Source organism: Harpia harpyja, chromosome 19, assembly GCF_026419915.1.
Source record: "Harpia harpyja isolate bHarHar1 chromosome 19, bHarHar1 primary haplotype, whole genome shotgun sequence".
NCBI classification, from domain to species: domain Eukaryota; kingdom Metazoa; phylum Chordata; class Aves; order Accipitriformes; family Accipitridae; genus Harpia; species Harpia harpyja.
The window spans coordinates 16,854,582-16,872,610 of NC_068958.1; the positions used below are offsets into that span (position 1 = coordinate 16,854,582).

The 18,029-nt window shown below is 57.5% G+C and overlaps 2 protein-coding genes across 3 annotated transcripts in view; both read left to right on the plus strand.

Moving 5' to 3' along the window:
• CSRP1 (cysteine and glycine rich protein 1) overlaps positions 1-18,029 on the plus strand; it is a 256,472-nt gene that overhangs the window by 27,367 nt on the left and 211,076 nt on the right. The gene's annotated exons all lie outside the window — the stretch shown is intronic.
• NAV1 (neuron navigator 1) overlaps positions 1-18,029 on the plus strand; it is a 67,057-nt gene that overhangs the window by 15,903 nt on the left and 33,125 nt on the right. The window lies entirely within an intron of this gene.

The window sequence follows — 18,029 nt, forward strand, 5'->3', positions numbered from 1 at the left end:
CCCTTCACGTGTGGGCACAGTTTGGGCTCCATAAAACCTACCCCATGGAGAGCAGCCCTTCCCTTTTGTAGCCTGATGTGTGGGGAGATGTGGGTGCTGGCAGGGAGGGATGAGCTTGGGGAGCAAGGCAAAGGAACCTGCTGTTTGGGCTGGGACCTGCGATGTTGAAACTCATCTCTTAAATGAACCCCTCAGGCTGGAATCATTAGATACTGTTGGGGTGTTTTCAGTTCTCTTTATCTCTGACTTGGCATTATATTTCCAAGCTGATGCAAACAAGTGGAAGAATAGATAGCGGCTAATTCGCATCGATTGCTGTGGCGCAGGAGCTCCCAGAGGTGAACTGGGGCTGGCAGAAAACATGCTGCGGGCCATACAATGGGGCAAGCGCATCCCTCCCCAGCCAGTACCCAGCGTGGTGCCATGGGGGACATACTGTCAGCCTCACAGGTGCCCACTCCCACATCCCGAGGCTTCTCCCAGCCTTGGTGGCTCAGAAGCTGGAGGAGGCTTTGCCAGGGCGAGTACAGCGTCATGAACAAACCCGGTGGTGGGAGCACTGCTTTGCGGGAGTGGGGATAGCTGAGTCCCCCCTGTGTTAAAACCAGGAGGAAGGGCATTTGACAGGTTGTGGCTGGGACCTGGGGCTGTGGCTCTGCCAGGGTAGGACCGACGTGGGGCCATGGGCACTGCAGCCACCATGAGTGCAGGACCCGCAGCCACCCAGCTGTGGCCTTTTGCAGCCACCTTGCCTTTAACCTCCTGACTTTCACTGCACCAAGGGAGTGATGAGGAGACAGCTCCCAACTCCCAATGCGCAGAGCAAAAGCAAGGGAAATAATGACGTTCAGCTTCCTCCCTTCCTCCCCTTCCTCCCTCCTGTCCTCCCAGCAGGGAAGACAGACGGACAGATAGCATCCTGAAAGTGTCACTGCTGTGAGCCTGGAGAGGTGTGTGCTGATTCCCAAGGAGTCGGCCTCATGCCGCAGCTGGGCTTCACTGGGCCTGATGAGGCTGCAGACCAAAAGGTGGGAGTGAATCAAGTCTCACTCTGTTGGCGCTTGATGTGTTCCTTCCTGTCGTGCTGGGCTGGGGAAGATGAAGCTGCCAAAGGCAAGAAGCGTTGGGGAGTCAATGGGGGCAGCCCGTGGACTTTTCTCTGGTGCTGCTCCAGCTGCTGCCAGGCACCATGGAAGATAGCTGCCCTGCACTCCTGTGCCTACCACAGGCCCCAGGTTCATTTAAAAATGTAACAAAAACCCTTCCAGGGAATTGGAGTTACCCTGGACAGGCCATGCATTGCACCTTGGGATGCGCAATGGCAAGAGGTCCTGGGAGCAGAGGTGCCAGTGCGCAAGGAACCTGTTGGCTCCTGGTAGTGGTGGTTTCTCTCCCAAATAACATGCGCATAGACTTGGCATGGGATTAAAATCCTGCTCGGCCTGGAGAACGTGTTGTGTGATCACTGGCCAAGGGGAAGCACCGACATTTGCCTGACTCCCAGCCGCAGACCTGAATCTTTTGTGCCTCAGGCTGTACATAGCTGGGGGCTCACAGATCATCAGCACGTTGTCTTTTAGCAAATTCCATTTTGATGGCTCACCCCAGGTTGATTTGAGGCTGGATATATCACTGTCTGGACGTCCTGTCTCCTGCTGTCAAGTGGTTAGATGCACCCAAAAGCTGGCTGCATCCTGACCCTGCGGGGAACAGCAGTACCCAGAACAAACCCCAGACCTCCTGCTCCTCAGTCCTGCGCCAGCGGTGCCGCAGGCACAGCTGTGTCGGGGCAGCGAGATTTCCTGCCCTATGCGGTGTCTCAGCCTTTCTCCCCAGGACTCTGCCCTGTGTCAGAGCACAAGAGGCATGGCCCATCACGCTGCTGTCCCCAGCCAGCACAGCCACAAGGGAGCCATTACAGCCTGGCAGAGCTACAGCAGCCCTGAGGCTGTTTGGTTTTACCTTGGAGACCACAATGTCCCCCAGCAGTTTCAGGGATGCGGGAGGGACAGAGCTGGTGTCCTTCAATACTCCAGGCTGAGCTCAGCCAGCAGTTTGGGGGCTGATTTACCAGCAGACCAAGACCTTCCTTCCTTACAGGCAAGAACATCTGGAAGAGGGCAGACGCTCAGGCAGCAGCACCTTCAGCCATCTCATTTTCATTTCCCTGAACTGTTTTAGCTGTGCTTTTGCTGCGCTGTGCCAAACGGCGTCCCGGTGCTGCTGGAGCACTAATATCCATCATCCGGCCGTGGTCTGTAGAGCGCTCAGAAATTTTGTGCTATTTTCAGTTAGTTTTCCAAGTTGAGCTTACTGGCTCATGGGCATCTGTTCCCAGATGGAGAACATGTGGCCGGTTCCTGCAAGGGGAGGGGAACAGCCCCGCTCATAAAGCAGCATGGGGGATGAGTGAGGGAATCTCTTCCTGGAGCCTGTGAGATGCTTTTGGGGCTGTGCAGAGCGCGGCCTGGAGGTTGGGATTTTAAAGCTGCTCCGAAAACCCTCTGCAAGCAGAGTTTGCGTGGCAGCGTTGCTTGCGGTGGGAGGTCGCCTCCTGTCAGATAGCTTATTAGTCGTGGGGAAAGTACAGTAACTTGGGGGTAGGATTAAGTCTCAGCTCAGCTGCTGTTGGCACTGCTGTGTGCTTCCCAGCCCTGCTTACTTTTGAAAGCGAATAGCAAGTAATAAATTTTCTGGGGTGATTTCCTCGGCAAATAGTCATTGTGCTAAAACTGGTGAAACTCTTGGGGTTCCTGAAAACCTCCCTGCCTCGAACAGTTTGCACGAGCATTCGCGAAGTGTAACAGCACGCAAGGAGAAGAGAAACCCAGAGCTCCAAATCAAAAGTAAATTTGCAAAGCAGCTTTTTCAGCCTCGCATTCCCAAGTGGAGCATGTTAACGTGTACAATGCTGCTGTGCTGCTTTCCAAAACCAGCCGCTCCACGCCACAGCAGTGACCAGTGGGGCGAAGCCACGTTCCCTTTGCTCTGCTCTTGGTTTGCTCATCGTTGCATTCAGGGGGCAGAGGTGCTGATTTGCTTTGTTGCTAAGGTTCTCATTCCCTTTGTGGGAATAAAGCAAATTTTGTTTGGTTGAGATTCTCTATAGCTTCAAAGAGTAATCGAATCTGGGTTGCCAGCTTCTTTTTGTATTGCAAGAGATGCCTGTTTTCCATCCCAAACCATCCATGTTTTGCAGCTCAATAGCACATCCTAGACAATGGCTTTAGAAATCAGACGCCTGCATTTTGGACCCACAGTGCTGAGGCAACGCCAAGCAATGCACGGGGTGCCAGAATTCATGCACAGGGGGAGAGAGAAGAAGGAGGAAGAAAAACTCGCTCTGATGGGATGTTTCCAAGGAGATCATGGTAATGATCTTCCATTTCCATGTAGCTTTTCATCCCCTTGCGGAGTGTTCTTGCTCATAAGCAGACGTTACACGCGTCCTGTACGGAGAGTGCAGCAGCTGTCCTTAAAATGCACGTTGTAGTGGGGAAGCTCTGGCGCTGTGGAGCAGGATCAGCCTGGGGTGGGAGCGACCCCTGAAACTGTGGGGACGCTCAGGGACACAGGATGTCCCTGCCCCTTTGGCAGCACCCGGCATTCAGTGTCACGGCACACCGATGTAGGGAGTGGCCTTGCCGCTGAGTAACGGCATCTGGGTACGTCTCAATCCTTCCCCAAATCAGTGTTGCGTGTGGGACGTGCCTCACATCAACCGGCATCCAGCTCAGAGCTGCATCATGGCCGGACACAGTCTGGCACTTGGCTCATCGGAGCGAGAGCCCTGTTACAAGCTGTTGAGGTCTCTGCGAGCTCAGCTGGGAGCAGCATCCGGGGTTTACAGTCAGTGCTGGAGCGGGCTGCGTCCCACACTGACACGCAGGGTGGTTTTCCTGGCTCATCCGTCCCTTTTTCTTGGGTTGAGGCTGGCTGCTGTGCTGGGGGAGCCGCGTTAGCCCAGGGAGGATTGCAGAGCTCTGCAGAGGGTCAGTAAGGCTGTAACTGCTGCCAGGGGTGTGCGGGAGGTTGGTTAATATATGATATTCCCTCATCCTTCTGAGTGCCTCTTGCTTTCCAAGAGGAGGAAGGCAAGTCTGGAGCTCTGCTTCTCCCCTGCACGGAGATGGGTTTGTAAAAGCCACAGTTTCTTCCGCTTTTTTTTTTCTTCCCTCTTTTCCTGCCCCGGAATTTTTCCGTGGCTTGATGAATTTTTAAACAAAAACATGGTGAGGAGAGAACAGGAGAGGGGGGGAAGACCCAGGAGAGGACAAGGAGGAAAAAGTCTGTTTTCAAAACCAGAGTGATTTCAAGTGGAAGTGAAAGTTTAGGGTGTGTTTTTAATTTTAGAATTCCAACTAATTTCAAGTCACTTTATCGACAGGAGAAAATAAATTTTTCCTAATGCTCTTTTTAATAAATGCCAGTTTTACAAGTAGAAGCTGTTGGTTGAAAAATCCCATGGAGACATGGAAGCAAAAGGCAACTGCTGTGCCCTTTAATTCCTTCCTCGCCATGATGGGGGTTGGTGCTCACCGGAGGCGGGTGGCTGAGGCTGGGTGGGGGGACAGACCCCCCCCGCAGACTCCACTGTGCCTCCAGGTGGTTGATCTGTGGGGGACGGCAGGGTTGGTCACCTGTACGCAGTAGCTTTGCATGAGGGCAGATGTGGACAGAGGTGGTTCCTTGCCTGTGTGTGCAGGGCCGGGGAGGTGGCTGCATGGCAGCCTGGGACACAGCACTAAGCAGAGGCAGGGCTCTGGATGCAACAGGCCAGAATTCGGCCCAAATCGGAGCCCTCTGCTTCTTTGCCCTCCAGCTGGAGGACCGGCTGCTTAACGCTGGAGAAGGTGAAGGAGGCAAGAGGGAGCAGGGGATGGAGAGGGGAGGTGGAGGCAGGTGAGGGGTCTGGTTCACATAGCTGAGCATCACCAGGGAGCCCAAAATCTCATCAGCAGGAGTGTTTGTCCTGCTCCCTAAACTGGGTTTAAGCCTGGTGCTGCTGCCAGCACTTCCTGTACTTCTGACCTGCAAAAGTCATCCAGAGAGTTTGAATGAGTGATATAGCCATGAGATACCATGGACACCTTTCTGTGCTGTGCTTCGTCCCCTGCAGAAATCTTCCCCCGCCGTCTCCCACCGACGCTGAGGCAAGAGTTGAGCACCCGCATTGGAGACGGGCTGCTCTTGCTGCTCTCACTTGGGTTGGGCTGGTTTCTCATGGCTGTCAGCTTGGCGGGTAGATTGAATGTTGTTAGAAAAACAGCTTAAATCCATCACCTTTAAATTTTGCAGAGCAGAGAGAGCTCCTAGCAGATCTCATTGTATTTCATACTGGAGCAGAAAAAGAAACATTTAATGGTAATTTTTTCAATGACTTTCCAATTTTTTTTTTTCTTGCTAAACTGTCTGCAATCACTTACAGTGTTCCTGAAGGGATTAATTACTCGCTGGAGCTTATTGTGTGTATTTCATATTCAGAACTGTTGGATGCGATGCCTGGCTTGGATCGAGCGAGGGGTCACATGGCGTTTCTTTTTTCATCCTTTTTCCCCTGTTCTGTTTTATCTGTCAGGCTCCTGGTGTGAGCGCTCCCAGTCGCTGGTTTGGTGGTTGCTTGGTCGGTACGCCGCACGTGATCACAACTGACTTCCCCGCTCCGCACTCCTTTGTCAGGGGGAAGCGTAGCCAGAAGAAGACAAATCGCTTCCTTGTTTGAGTGACTTTTGGCTGATGCTTTCCCCCAAGCTGTAGTATTGGCTCAGCTTTTCCTGCAGCGGTCGTGGCGCTGGGCTGCGCATTGTCAGTGCTTGGACAGACCCCTGGAGCAAATTTGGGGAGAAGAGCTCAAAGCACATTGCAGCGCTGCTTCCCATGGTGGAGAGGGCTTGTTCAGTGCAGGCAGCCGTTGCGCGGAGGTGGGACATCTCAGGGGATAAATCCCGGCTGCGGTGCTGCCAGAGACCCCATGGCTCCATCCTTGGAGGGTTGCGTCCCTGGGAGGGTGCTGCCTGCGGGACAGCCGTGTGCTTGGCGCTTTGGCGGCACAGGGAACAGCATTGTCTCCAGCTCGGCAGGGGGGATCCCAAACCGTCCAAGCTGGGGCGTGTAACTCGGCGTGCTCTCGGCATGCTTAAACGATTCCTTGTCACTGCGCAGGGGTCCGGAGGCGAGCGGCCGCTCTCCTGTTTAATGTTGGAGTGAGCCGATGTGCCCGGGGGCTCGCGGCTGCTGTCACAGCACGTCACTCAGCCCTTGGTGTTGGCGGGTACGTGGCAAGGGTGGACACAGAAGCTGGCACATGGCGGAGAATCTGGAGGCTCCACTGAAATCCCTCCTGTTGGTGCCGATGCCTTTTTCAGAGCGTTTTCCGCCCTGCCCATCCCTGACACTGCCAAGCCCGCAGTAAAACTTGGACTCGTGGGGTGGAACAGCAGTTCTTTGCATTAAATCCTAAAGCGTGTCAGAGTTCCTCCCCTCGCCATAATGCAGGTGATAGATTTGAGGTGAAGAGCCCTCTTCCTCCATGCAGTCCTCCAGCCCCACTGGGGGTGCCTGGGCAGGGGTGCCGTGGGCTTTGGGGTCCCGGGGAGGAGAGCAGGGGCGGAGTGGCAGCTCTCATGGTGGTGACACAAAGCTTTCTGGTCCCAAGCATCCCCTTCCCTCCTGTGGCACAACCAGATTTCCTGAAGGAGGCAGGATCTTCCTTCTCTGCAAATCACCACGAGTGGGAAAACTGCAACTGCTGTTTTAAGAAAACCTTTTCCCAGTGGTGGGGACCCACGGAGGGCACTGCGGGAGGTGGAGCAGGTCCAGAAGCAGCAGGAGGATGGTGCAGGTCCTGCCACCAAGCACACTGAGCCCTTGCCCCTGTGCTCCCAATGGGGAGCTCTCAGCGCTAAGAATAGACAATTTATTCATACGCATCCCTCTCCCTGTGAAGGGTGCTCGAGGCACTGCGCAGCAATTAAAACAAGTTCATAATAATAGAGCCAGCAGATAGCAGCACGGACCCTGGAGCTGGTGGAGGATTCAGCGGTGCTGAGGATGGGTGGGGGACACCAGTGCTGCTGACCTCCCTGGCGGAGACCCAGCACCTCTGTGGTGGAGACTCAGCGCAGGGATGTGGGGCAGTGCTGTGAGGCGGCAGGATGAAACCCTGGGTGTCATTGCAGCTGCTGTGCAGGGTGTGGGGCTGCAGGAGGGGCAGCGCAGAGGGGGCCATAGGATGGGGAGAAGCACATGGGGCTGGCACTGCTTCTGCCTCCAGTGGGGGGAAGGCACCTTCCCAGGGCAGGTTCGGAGGACTGGGTACCAAGGCCGGCAGAGGTAATGGCAGCGTTCATGGGAAGAGGAGTGTGCTACTGGGTGAGGCAGGGGCCCAATGCTCCCTTACCACAGCAGGGGTGGCCCTGGGGGAGCTAGCATAGCGGGCAGGAGAGTTCACCTGCACTAATTTGGGTCACCCCAGGCTCTCTGCTGTTTGTTACTGGAATGCCTCATCCCACTTCTGGGCAGGGACCCCAGAGCTGCCGATTCCTGTTGGCTGCATGGCGACCGGGGGACGAACACAGGATATCAGTGTGTTGCCGCCAGAGCTGTGGTGCCCTCTTCAAGCAAACCTGCTGCTAGCAGGTTTGCTTCGGGGTGAATGTCACCTGGGCAGATGATGGGGCAGACTGAAGGGACCCCCTTCTGATGTGCATGTCAGTCCTCAGCCCTGCCTGGGTTGCTATTGCAGGTGCTGCCACAATTTTCAGGGGTGGATCTTGCCCTAGTGCCTGATAGGACCAGCACCCCGGCAGTGCTCGCCCACCCTACTGCTGGGGGAGCGCAGTTGGAGGGAGACCCTAAGCCTTGTGGGATCCTGGTGATCGTATGTGCAGCGGACTTGTTTCTGGCTCCCGCAGGCTGCTGCGCCTGGTGCCAGAGTGAATTTGGCACCTGGCCCTCCTGCGAGGCTGGGGCCGGGGGTGAGAAGAAAGGCTGAGCCCTCCCTGCTGCCTTCGCCGCAGGCAGGAGATTCAATTACCCCCGTGCTTGCACAATGGCCATTTATCTCTGGGAGCAAAACCCTGGTAACCATCAGGGCAGAGCGTGAAGGGCTGATTAGAGGGTGTGCGGGGAAGGGCGCTGGGGTCGCGTGCAGGCACTTCCCTTCCCATTTCCAGGGCTTTCCATGGTAATGGCTCCTATTTTCCTCCGTTGTTAGGACGTCACTCACATGCAGCTCGAACGACATCTGTCAAAACATGTCCCCCCCGTCCTTGGCGCTTCTGGGGAAGAGGGATCCGTTGGCCCCATAATGAGCCTGACATCAATTAATCATCAGCCTTAAAAATTAGCGTCGTGGCAGTACACATTGGAGGGAAACGATTCCCCAGATGGAGGCAAAAATAGCCTCGGTTATCTTCCTCCTCCCACGGGAGGTGGCAACAATAGATCCACTAACGAGCCTGGAACTCGTTTAAGCTGGGTTCGCGCCCCGAGGCTGCGGGAGCCGGAGGTGCTCTGCCTCCTGGTCTGGCTCATCTCTGGAGGTGCTCTTGGGGGACCACCTTGTGCAATGGCTGATGACCTTCCCTGGGGTCTGGTCCTGCCTGCAGCTGGACCCTCGTGGGCTGGCATCCCCTGGGCTTTGCAGAGAGGCCAGGGTGAGCTCGCAAGTGCTGAGCCCCTTCCTGAAGCTGAGGGTTTGGAGGAGAGCAGCACTGCAGGGGTCTCATTCTTGTGGACTGGAAGATGCTCATTCCTGAGTGGTGCTGCTGGGCCAGGATGGGGGTTCAGCTGGTGTGTCAAGGACATGTCCCACTCCGGGTGGGCTGTCCCTTGCTCCCCTCCAGGGTGGAAGCTCTGACCAGCGCTGGTGCCCACGGCAGCTTGGTGAGTGCCTTGCCAGCTCCAATATCCAGGAGCTTGGCGATGGGCTGGAGGTCTCCAGAGACCCCCTGTCTGGGAGGTGACTTGGGTATTTTCCATGCTCAGAGCTGCTCTGCCTTGCTGCCAGGCAAGCTGTAACCCGAGTGAGCAGCTCTGCCTCCCGTAGCCTCCTGCAACTTTGGTTTCCCACCCTGTTACTCGGCGAGGTGAAGAGCCTCCAGCACTGGCTGCGTTTTAGGTCCATCTTGGTGGCTCTGATAAGCAGCTCAGCGCAGAGCAGCTCTGCAGGCTGCAGCTGGTGGGGGAGCCAGGGAGGACATTTTGCATTCTTGCTGGAGACACACGAGGGCTCCTTGGCTGATCTGGTGATGGACAGACAGACCAAGTGTCTACGAGAGCCCAGCTGAGGCCGGGGAGAATTGTGTTTGCAACGCATTGCTCTGCACAAAGCTCGCAGTCACAAGGCGAGGGGGACAAAAGGCTCCCTGTTCACTCCGTCCCAGTGGGTGCAATTCCAACAGTTAAAAAGCAAATGTGAGTTGTTTGTCTCTGAATATAAAGCTTCCCCAAGCATGGCCGTATTCTGGCTGGGAATGGGGAGTTTGGCTCTGCTAATGACTGTTCTTCCTGCAAAACGGAGCCAACTCGAGCCAAGAGCTGCCCAGCCGGGGCCTTCCCCGCTGGCCCTGGTACGGGGCCGTGGGCTGGGGAGGGGACAGGCTCCTGGGTCTGATAAACGCCCTTTCAGCCAGGGCTGGGCACCCGGTGGAGAGCAGCGGGGAGGGATGAGCATGGGGACCTCTGCCTGTTGTACCCAGGGGTGACTGCCACCTGTGAGCATTCTGCCAGCACCCAGGATCTTCTCCTGTGCCCAAGGGGTTTGATGTCCTCAGCAAAAGGGAGCCCCAGGCAGGGCAGGCTGGCTCCCTTGAATCATCGTATCTGTTGATTTGGGGCATCTGACTGCGAGTCCAAGGGCTACTGTCGCAGATCAGGGAACTCTTGAGTCATGTCTCTCCATACCTGAGTTTGGGTGGCTGCCCTGTTCATGGGGAGGCCTGTGAATCCCCACGGCACTGGGTTTTCACCCAGGTTTTTATTCCCAGACGAACTGGAGAAGGAAGGGCACGGGTGCATGTGGCTGGAGGTACAATGGTGCAGAACAGTGTGCTCGTGATGTGCCCAGTCCTGTGCAGCCCAGTTGTGCTGGGGAGGGGGGCAGGCAGTTGTGAAGCTGCTGCAGGACCTGGGCGGGAGCGCGGGTCTGGGGGGAACAACTGTGAACCACGTGCTGCAGCCAGGCTTGGGACATGGGCACATCCACACCATCTACATGGAGGATCCTGAGCAGTAACAGGCCATTGAGACGGCACCAGTGCCCAATGTGGAGCAAACGCTGTCTGTGGCTGGCTGTGTGTGGCTCCCCTGAGGACATGTGGCACTTAACCCCCATGTTCATGGCAGCTGAGCCGTGCTGAGCACAGCCCATGGGCATCTCCACCATGGCCCAGGGATCTCCCTCCTCCCTGGTTGCTTTTGCATTCACCCCATCCTCCCTCTTGGCTCGCTTGCTCTCTGGGCCACTGGGGCTTTGGAGAAGGGTTGTGCACAGTGAGGGAGGGTAGTTACGGGAGGAAGGATGTGGCTGTGACTGGCCATCGGCCCTGTGCCCTCCATCACGCTATGGGATCCCTGCAGGGAACCCAGCTTGGTCCTTGAGATGCAGTCAGAAGTGGGTGCAGGATTGCCCCTGCGCCCATGTCCCCCTCCTCCACCAGGCAAAGCCTGGAATGGGGGCTGGCAGCGTCCCCAGATGTAGGGCACATCTGGAGGGCACCGAAGCAGTTAAGTGAAGGGCTGACTTGTGCTATAGAAACCCACAGTTCCTTCCTTTGATCCTCTGAATCAGCCCATTGCCTCCGTCATATAAAGCCCCATTTATCTCCGCTCTTCCCAGTAAGTTTGAAGGCGGTCGCGGCTCATGGCTCCTCGGCAGCAGTGAGCTCGCCCGGCTTTCTCTTCCGCTGAAGCAGAATCAGGTGAAATCTCTATGGCAACTAGCAGATGACAGTGAGTCTTGTTGCCTTGGAAATGAGGCAAGGAAAAAAAAAACCCAACCCACCCAAAAAGAGCCATCTGGAATTTTGAATTTCCACAATGTCCGACCCGCATCTGGTGACACGTGGGGAGCATGAACCCGCTGGCGCCGGCTGCTCAGGGGCCTCTGAGCCGGGGCCCGTCTGCACCTTCTGCCTTGCCATGGGTTGGTTTTTTTTTTTTTGCTTTCCCCCCCCTTTCTGGCTTTTTTTTTGGGGGGGGGCAGGGTCTGCAGCATTGCTTTGGATGTCTGCTGGTGGCTGCGTTAAAGGTATCATGTGCGGAGCATTTGGGGCTCATGAAATTCCCAGGCTGGGCGTAGCTGTGGCACGTTGCTGTCCAGGACAGTGCTGGCACACCCCAATAACGCTAACCCGCAGGGGGACAGCAAACTCCGGGGGGGGGGAACTGAGGCACAGAGCACTGCATGATGGTCCTGACCCCACTCTGCAGGTGCCCCAGATTAGGAAAGACCCCAGGTGCAGTGACACCATCTCCATGTGCCTGAGGCCACGGGGCTGTTAACGGGGAGTTAGTGTCACCATGCATTTCTGCTGCCACGTGCACCAGCCTCCGGAGGCTCAGGGCACCCCTTGGTGCATGGATCCGGCCCATCCACCTGCCATCTGCAACCCCCCTCCTTCCCAAGCTGCACAGGCATTTCCTCGGGCTTATTTTGGACACCCGTGGTGCTGGGGACAGGGGCGTTGGGACACTCCCAGCTCCTCTGATGCTTTGCAGGAGCAGTTTTGGAGGCAGCTGTGTTGCAGGGGTGTGCAGTGCTGCGTGCAGGAACAGGGTCTGCCGCGACACGGGGGATTTTTGGCGCTCCTGGCTCATCAACGTGGGAGAGTGGGGGGTGGCGCGGAGGTGGGATGCATGGGATGTTGAGCAGCTATCACTGCTGAAAAAGGAGTTGTAATTTGGATGCGCAGGTGGGGTGGTTTGGGGCCAAGTGCAGCATCCATTGAAAGAATAACCCACAAGTGGGCTGGAGGCCCGGTCTGGATCTCTCCGGCGGGTTCACTTGGAAACTTGTATATGGGAGAGACCCAATTAACTAGATTTATGGCTGCTTTAGCCTGAGAAAGTCTGAATCCCTTTTAAAAGCTTGGCTCGCTGGAGCCAGACAGGGTCCAGGCTCCAGGTCTCTCAGCCCTGCCCTCATTACAAGCCGTGATTCGCACGGCTTAGCAGCAGTGATCACCCCAGAAGTGCTGATTCGGCTGAAGTCCTGGCCTGTCACCACTGTGCCACTGCTAATTTTCTGTTCTCGCCTGCTAGCGGGGAGGTGACAGCCCCCACGCACAGTGCGGGGCTGCCCCAGCCTGTGCCGGCTGTGGTGGTGGGGATGGCTGCGGTGATGGGGATTGCAGGTGCAGGCAGGGGAAGGGGCTTCCTTCCCCGCTGCAGCCACCTTTGGATCCTCCTGCAGAGCCATGTTGTTTTGCAGAAGGATCCAGCAAGGTGTGGGACATGGCAGGGCTGTGCCAAAGTGGGGTCCTGTCACCGCTTCTCCTCTTGCTGTGTCCCTGCAGGACCTGGTGTTCCCCAGGAGGCTCGGACCGTGCATGGGGCACGGTGTCCCCACCAGCGCTGCCCACTGTAACCCCATTGCCTGCCCTGGCTTTTGCTGCTTGGCCTTTCCTCTGACTGCCAAGGGCAAGTGCTGGACACGCGGCGCTGCATCCAGTCTCCTTCCTGCAGCCTGCATCCCACTGGGGTCACAGGGCTACGTACGGGGCAGCAGCAAGCAGGGAGCCCAGCCTGCCCTGGCTGAAGTTGGGGACAGGGACCCATCCTCAGGTATCTGCGGCATCCCCTGCACATCCCCATCCCCATTGGCAGGAGGCTGTACCTCTGCATCCCCAGGGAAGAGCATGTCCAGCTCCGTCAGCCTAGGGGCTGCTGCCGTCTTCCGGGGGATAGTGGCCATGCTTCTACCCTTTCGTCTGCTTGGGGTGTTTTGGGGGTGCCAGTCGGCCATCTGGGTACCCAGGTATCACATTACCAGGGTGCTGGATGGCACAGGGCTCCCAGCCCTGTCCCTGCCTCCTGGGGAGCAGGACCCACTCCCAACACTGCTGCAGGAGACAGGATTGGCAGCCAGCCCTCAGCTCGCACCAAGAAGCCCCTGGTAATTAAAGCAATGAAACCATGGTGAGTGCTAACAAACCTGCTGCCTTCCAATGGGGTGGGGCAACAGGTTTGGAGGAAAGGGCAAGATGCCCTCCTGGGCCACTGCGGGGGGGGGGGATGTGCTCTGCCCAGCTGAGGTGTGCTGGGGCATCTTCTGAGAGAGAGAGGTGGTTCTTGGGGGTCCCAGTACATCCCTGGGGAGAGCATGCAGGGATTGCAGGGATGGGGGCCAGGCTGGAAAACAAGGCCGATGGTGGAAGCAAACACTGTGGACCTGGCAGTCACCCCACAGAGCCCTATTAGACATCTCTGCTGCTCATTTAGCCTGTTTGGTAGCTGTTGGAGGGGAGGAAGAGATTTAATTAAGCCACAGGGAGAAGGATTGCAGGTTGCAACCATCCCCCTGCCCAGCCGTCCAGGAGTGTGAATCAGAGCTGGATGTAAGAAATGCAAGATAAAGCCATTTTACTCCATATGGAAAGACTTTGCTGTCAACGCGCCAAGACACCAGTAACCAAATCGCACGCTGCGGGGTGTAAGCTGGGAACGCACAGGGCTCAGCAAGGTTTGCACCGGCCTTGGGATCTTGGGTCTCCCCTCAGGCTGGCAGACCGGCTGCGGCAGGCTCTGGGTGCCGGAGCGGAGTGTTTGCAAGGAAAATACCAGCAAAACAACGCCTGGGCTCATTCATTCATAAACGCAGCTGGGAGCACAGGCTGAGGCAGCGCGGTGGGAGAATTATGTATCTGCACAAGGGCTTGTGGAGCCGGGGAGCTCGGCTGGGCTGGAGGAGTCTCACGGCCCCGGGAGAATGGTTTTTATTGCAGAGTTTATTAGTGTATTTTTCAGTGTGCTGGAAGGAATTGAGCAACCAGTTAAAAATGTTTCATGGCCTGGGGAAGTTCGTTGCAGCTACTGTATAATAGGGACCCAACCATAATGACTCAGAAACACCGTGAGGCCTTTTACAGCAAATTCCCGCTTGCCATTAAAATATTTACTGGGTCGCCAGGAGTCCTTTCCTAGTCTGATCTTCTGAAATGAGACTAGTTGGGTTGTGGGGGGCAAAAAAACATGTGTGTGAGTGCCACACTTGTGCCAAGCTTATGAACACAGGTGCAGACAGTGCATCTGTGCAGGCCGAGTACACTCATGCCAGCATTGGCGTCGGCTGCTGCCGTCCTCGTGCCTGCTCACATACATGTGGGCATGCATGCAAGGTCGTAGGCACAGGCATACACATACACACACGCACCTTTCTGCAGGCAGAGAGGGTTTTGCTACCATGCGGCCTGCACATGAACATATGTATGATGCAAACAAGCGCTCAGGCGGCACACACACACACACGTGGGTTTCTGTGCCAAGGCACATGGGACACATGTGTCCCATGGATGCGGCTCTGCCTGGCCCCAGCAGGAGCTGTTGGCCACATGCTCCTTTGAAATGAGCTGTCACGAGCCGTTTGGAGTTGATGATTTCCTCATTCCTTGACGTACTTGGCCACGTCGGCAGCGCCCGGCTGCGGGGACGCGGCTGTGCCCCGTCGTGCAGGCAGAGGAGCTGCCACCGCTCACTGTTGGAGGTGACGGAAAGGGCTGGACGCGGGCACAACGTGGAGCTGCCTGGTCTCCTCCTGCCCTGGCCCTGCTGTGCCCAGAACAGTCAGACCCGCAGCAAGCACACAGTGCCTTGCCCTTCTCCAGCCCTTTGCAGCACAGCTCCCTCATTTCTCTTCCTCCTCTTCCTCCTCCTCAGCTGCCTCCAGCCCCACATTCTGTCTTGCTCCTTCTTTTGGCAATGGTATCTGCTGCTTCCCCAGTTGTGCAGGGCAGGACATGGGGGTGATGGGCAGCGCGTGGGTCGGGGCTGAGCACCCACGGTGCCAGGTCACTGTGCCGGCATCCACCGTCGTGTAGCAGGCAGCGCTGACCCAGTGTTTAACACAGAGGCAGGCGATGGAGACCGTGCAGGAGAGCACTTGCAGACAGTGGCGTGGTCGGGAGTGGGCTAGGACTTCCTGCCTCAGTTTCCCCACGTGCAAAGCAGAGCCGTATTGTGTTTGCTGATGTTGGAGAAAGCGCTCAGAGCACTCAGTTAAGAAAGGAGCAGCAGTAGGGGCTGGGGTGAGGGCTGGGAGAGCTGCCCAAGCATGGCTGTGGGCAAGGGCAGGTTAGACCCAGCCTGGCACAGGGGAGAGCGACTCAGGCAGTGGGACCTGGTGGCCTCCCTGCACAAGGCTCGGGGACAGTAGCCACATCTTGGGGCTGCCCTCCTCTGCGTGGCCAGGCTAGGGGAGCACAGGGCTGGAGCCAGCACCCCCTTCCCTCTGTGACAGCAGGACAGGGCCTGTGAGAGTGGCAGGGAGCTGCAAACAGGGCTGCAAGCCAGCTTGGAGCTGGGGCAGAGGGGATGGTTGGTCGCTGAGCCTGCAGCCCCAGCAGAGCAGGGAACACTGGGGGACACGTCCTGGCTGTCGCTGCCGGGAAAATGAGCCCAGCCAAGGCAGGCTGTCCAACTGACCCTGCTGCAGCATGGGCTGAGCTGTCCCTGTGGCTCCCCGCTCCAGCAGCTGGAAACATCTGGCTGCGGGAAGCTTGCTAAATTGATGCGGGGAGGAATCCAGTGCGCTCCTGCTGTTCCCACACTCCAGCCTCTCCCAGCGGCTCCAGTTTCGGCTCAGCTCTGGCATGCTGCGGCTCAGCCAGCCCCGAGACAGCCCCCAAGCCCCTCGCTGCACCTGGAAAGTGGACTGCGGGGGCCTGGTGTCACCGCCCTGGCCCAGCACAGTAGGGATAGGCAGTGGCAATTCAGCGCTGGCAGCAATGCAGCCAGCGGGATGCGTGCCGGAGGTGGGTGAGCAGCTCCCTGACTCCCAGTTTGGCCCTTTCCCAGGTGAGAGCTGCTGCTTTTCCTGGGGCAACTGCAGAGGCTAGAGTGACTTGGACTGTCATCCAAACACTGGGGGCCAGGAGAGCAAACTGTGTCAGGCATGGGTGACCAATAGTGCTGTGGGTGAAGCTGGGGATGGGGGTCACTGCCATCGCCCTGAAACACTGGGGCTGAAGCACCCTCCAGCCTTCTGCCAGGCACCTGAGCCCTTGGATGCTGCTTCTTACCTTGGGTGCCGTGGGGGTCCTCGCTGCAGGGTGTCCCCCAGCAGCACTGAGTGTGCAGGGGGAGGTGGCACCCACATGTCAGCCCCTCCGGCTTTGCGCAGGGGACACAGCAAGTGCTCACCCTGGCCCCACTGCTCCTTGGGATGGGGGTGGCTGTGGCAGCCCTGCTGGCAGTGGCACCCTGGGAGGAGGCAGCACCAGGCCCAAGTGCTGGCTTCATGCCTGGGGGAATGGCTGCGGGTGGCCACAGGGGAGGCAGCCGGAGTGTTTTTGGGAGGGAGCGGTGCCCAGGAGGAGCACGCTGCTGAGCTGGCAAGGGGGTGGGAGCTGCTGGCGGCACCAGGGGACAATGGTGGCTCTTCCATCCCATCCTGCTCTGTCCTGCCCCAGCCCACAGGGACATGGCGCTGCTGGGGTATGCGTGCCACCTTCTCTGGCTGCAGGAACTGGTCTCAGGGTGGATGGCCCCCACTGAATGTGGTCAGGGTGGAAGAGCTGAGGGTGCTGAGTTCTTCCCTGGATGGACCCACCTGGGGACACTGGTGGGTGTTTTATTGCTCTTCCCTAAGGTTCAGATGTGCCTCCCCTCCAAAATCTTCCATTGGCCTACAGAATGCACGTGTGCCGGTGATGCACTTGGCCTCAGGTTTCTGCTCTGCCATTTCAAGCCTGAAAATCCATCTTTCCAGGCAGCTCAAGGGCAGGACCTGGCAGCTTTGAGGTGACCCTGACCTGCCAGCATGGCCCTTTCCACCTGCCCCACCAGAGGGGCACAGAGTCCCTTTGTCTCCAGCCGCAGAGCAGAGTGGGTGCCATCCTCCAGCACCAAGGGCCCCTCGAGCCTCCTCTGCACTCCAGCTCCATGTGCGCAGCCCCTCTGCTCCAGCCCTCCATCCCTCTGCCCTTGCTGCCTGCACATCCCCATCCTGTGGCTCTGGGGCACCGGTTGGATGTTCTGTGCCTTTGATTAAGTCCTCCAACATGCACAGGCCACAACAAAGATTTAATCACGAGTTCATGACTTGCCTCCTGCTAAGCCTTGTTCTGGGAGCTGGACCAGGGTGATCGGACACACACAGGACTGGGTATTCTTACGCAACGGCGTGTGCCGGCTGCATTGGGTGCCCTGTGGGCTCACCAACCCTCTTACCCTCATCTACAACTGGCTTTAACCTGCTTGATTTAACCTGTCTCATCGGGGCTGTTACCGCTTGTCACCACCTTCCAGGGTCATGCGTAAATCGGTGCCGCTTCACCGGTTTGAGGTGCTCCTGCCTGGGCCAGTGGGCGAGCAGAGCCTCGGGAGGGGGCAGCATCACCCATGGGTGCTGCCTGTGGCATGTCTGGTGGCACGGTTGGTATGTGATGGGGACAATGGGACACAAGCCCTGCTCCTGTGCTGGACATGTGGCCATGCTGTTGCAGGGAGCTTGCCGGGGTGTGTGCCAGTGGTGTCCCCCCCGGTCCCTGCATCACTGCAGCTTACACAGTGCCGTTGCAAATCCCGAAGTGCTGGTTGCCACGTTACATTAGGAGGAGCCATGTCCAGCATCCCCGGCGCCCGCTGTCAATGCGGTTCAATGGCAAGCTGTGGCTGAAAGGCTTGAAATCGGGGATCAAAGCCGCGGTGGCACGGCTGTTAGCCACTGGGGATGCACACGAGCGGGTCAGGGGCGTGGGGGGCTGGAGCCGAGCTCGGCAGCGCTGCCAGGGCTGTGCCAGGACTGACCCCCCCTCCTCTGTGTGTGTGTATGCACACATATGTGCGCATTCATGTGTATGGATGTCTTG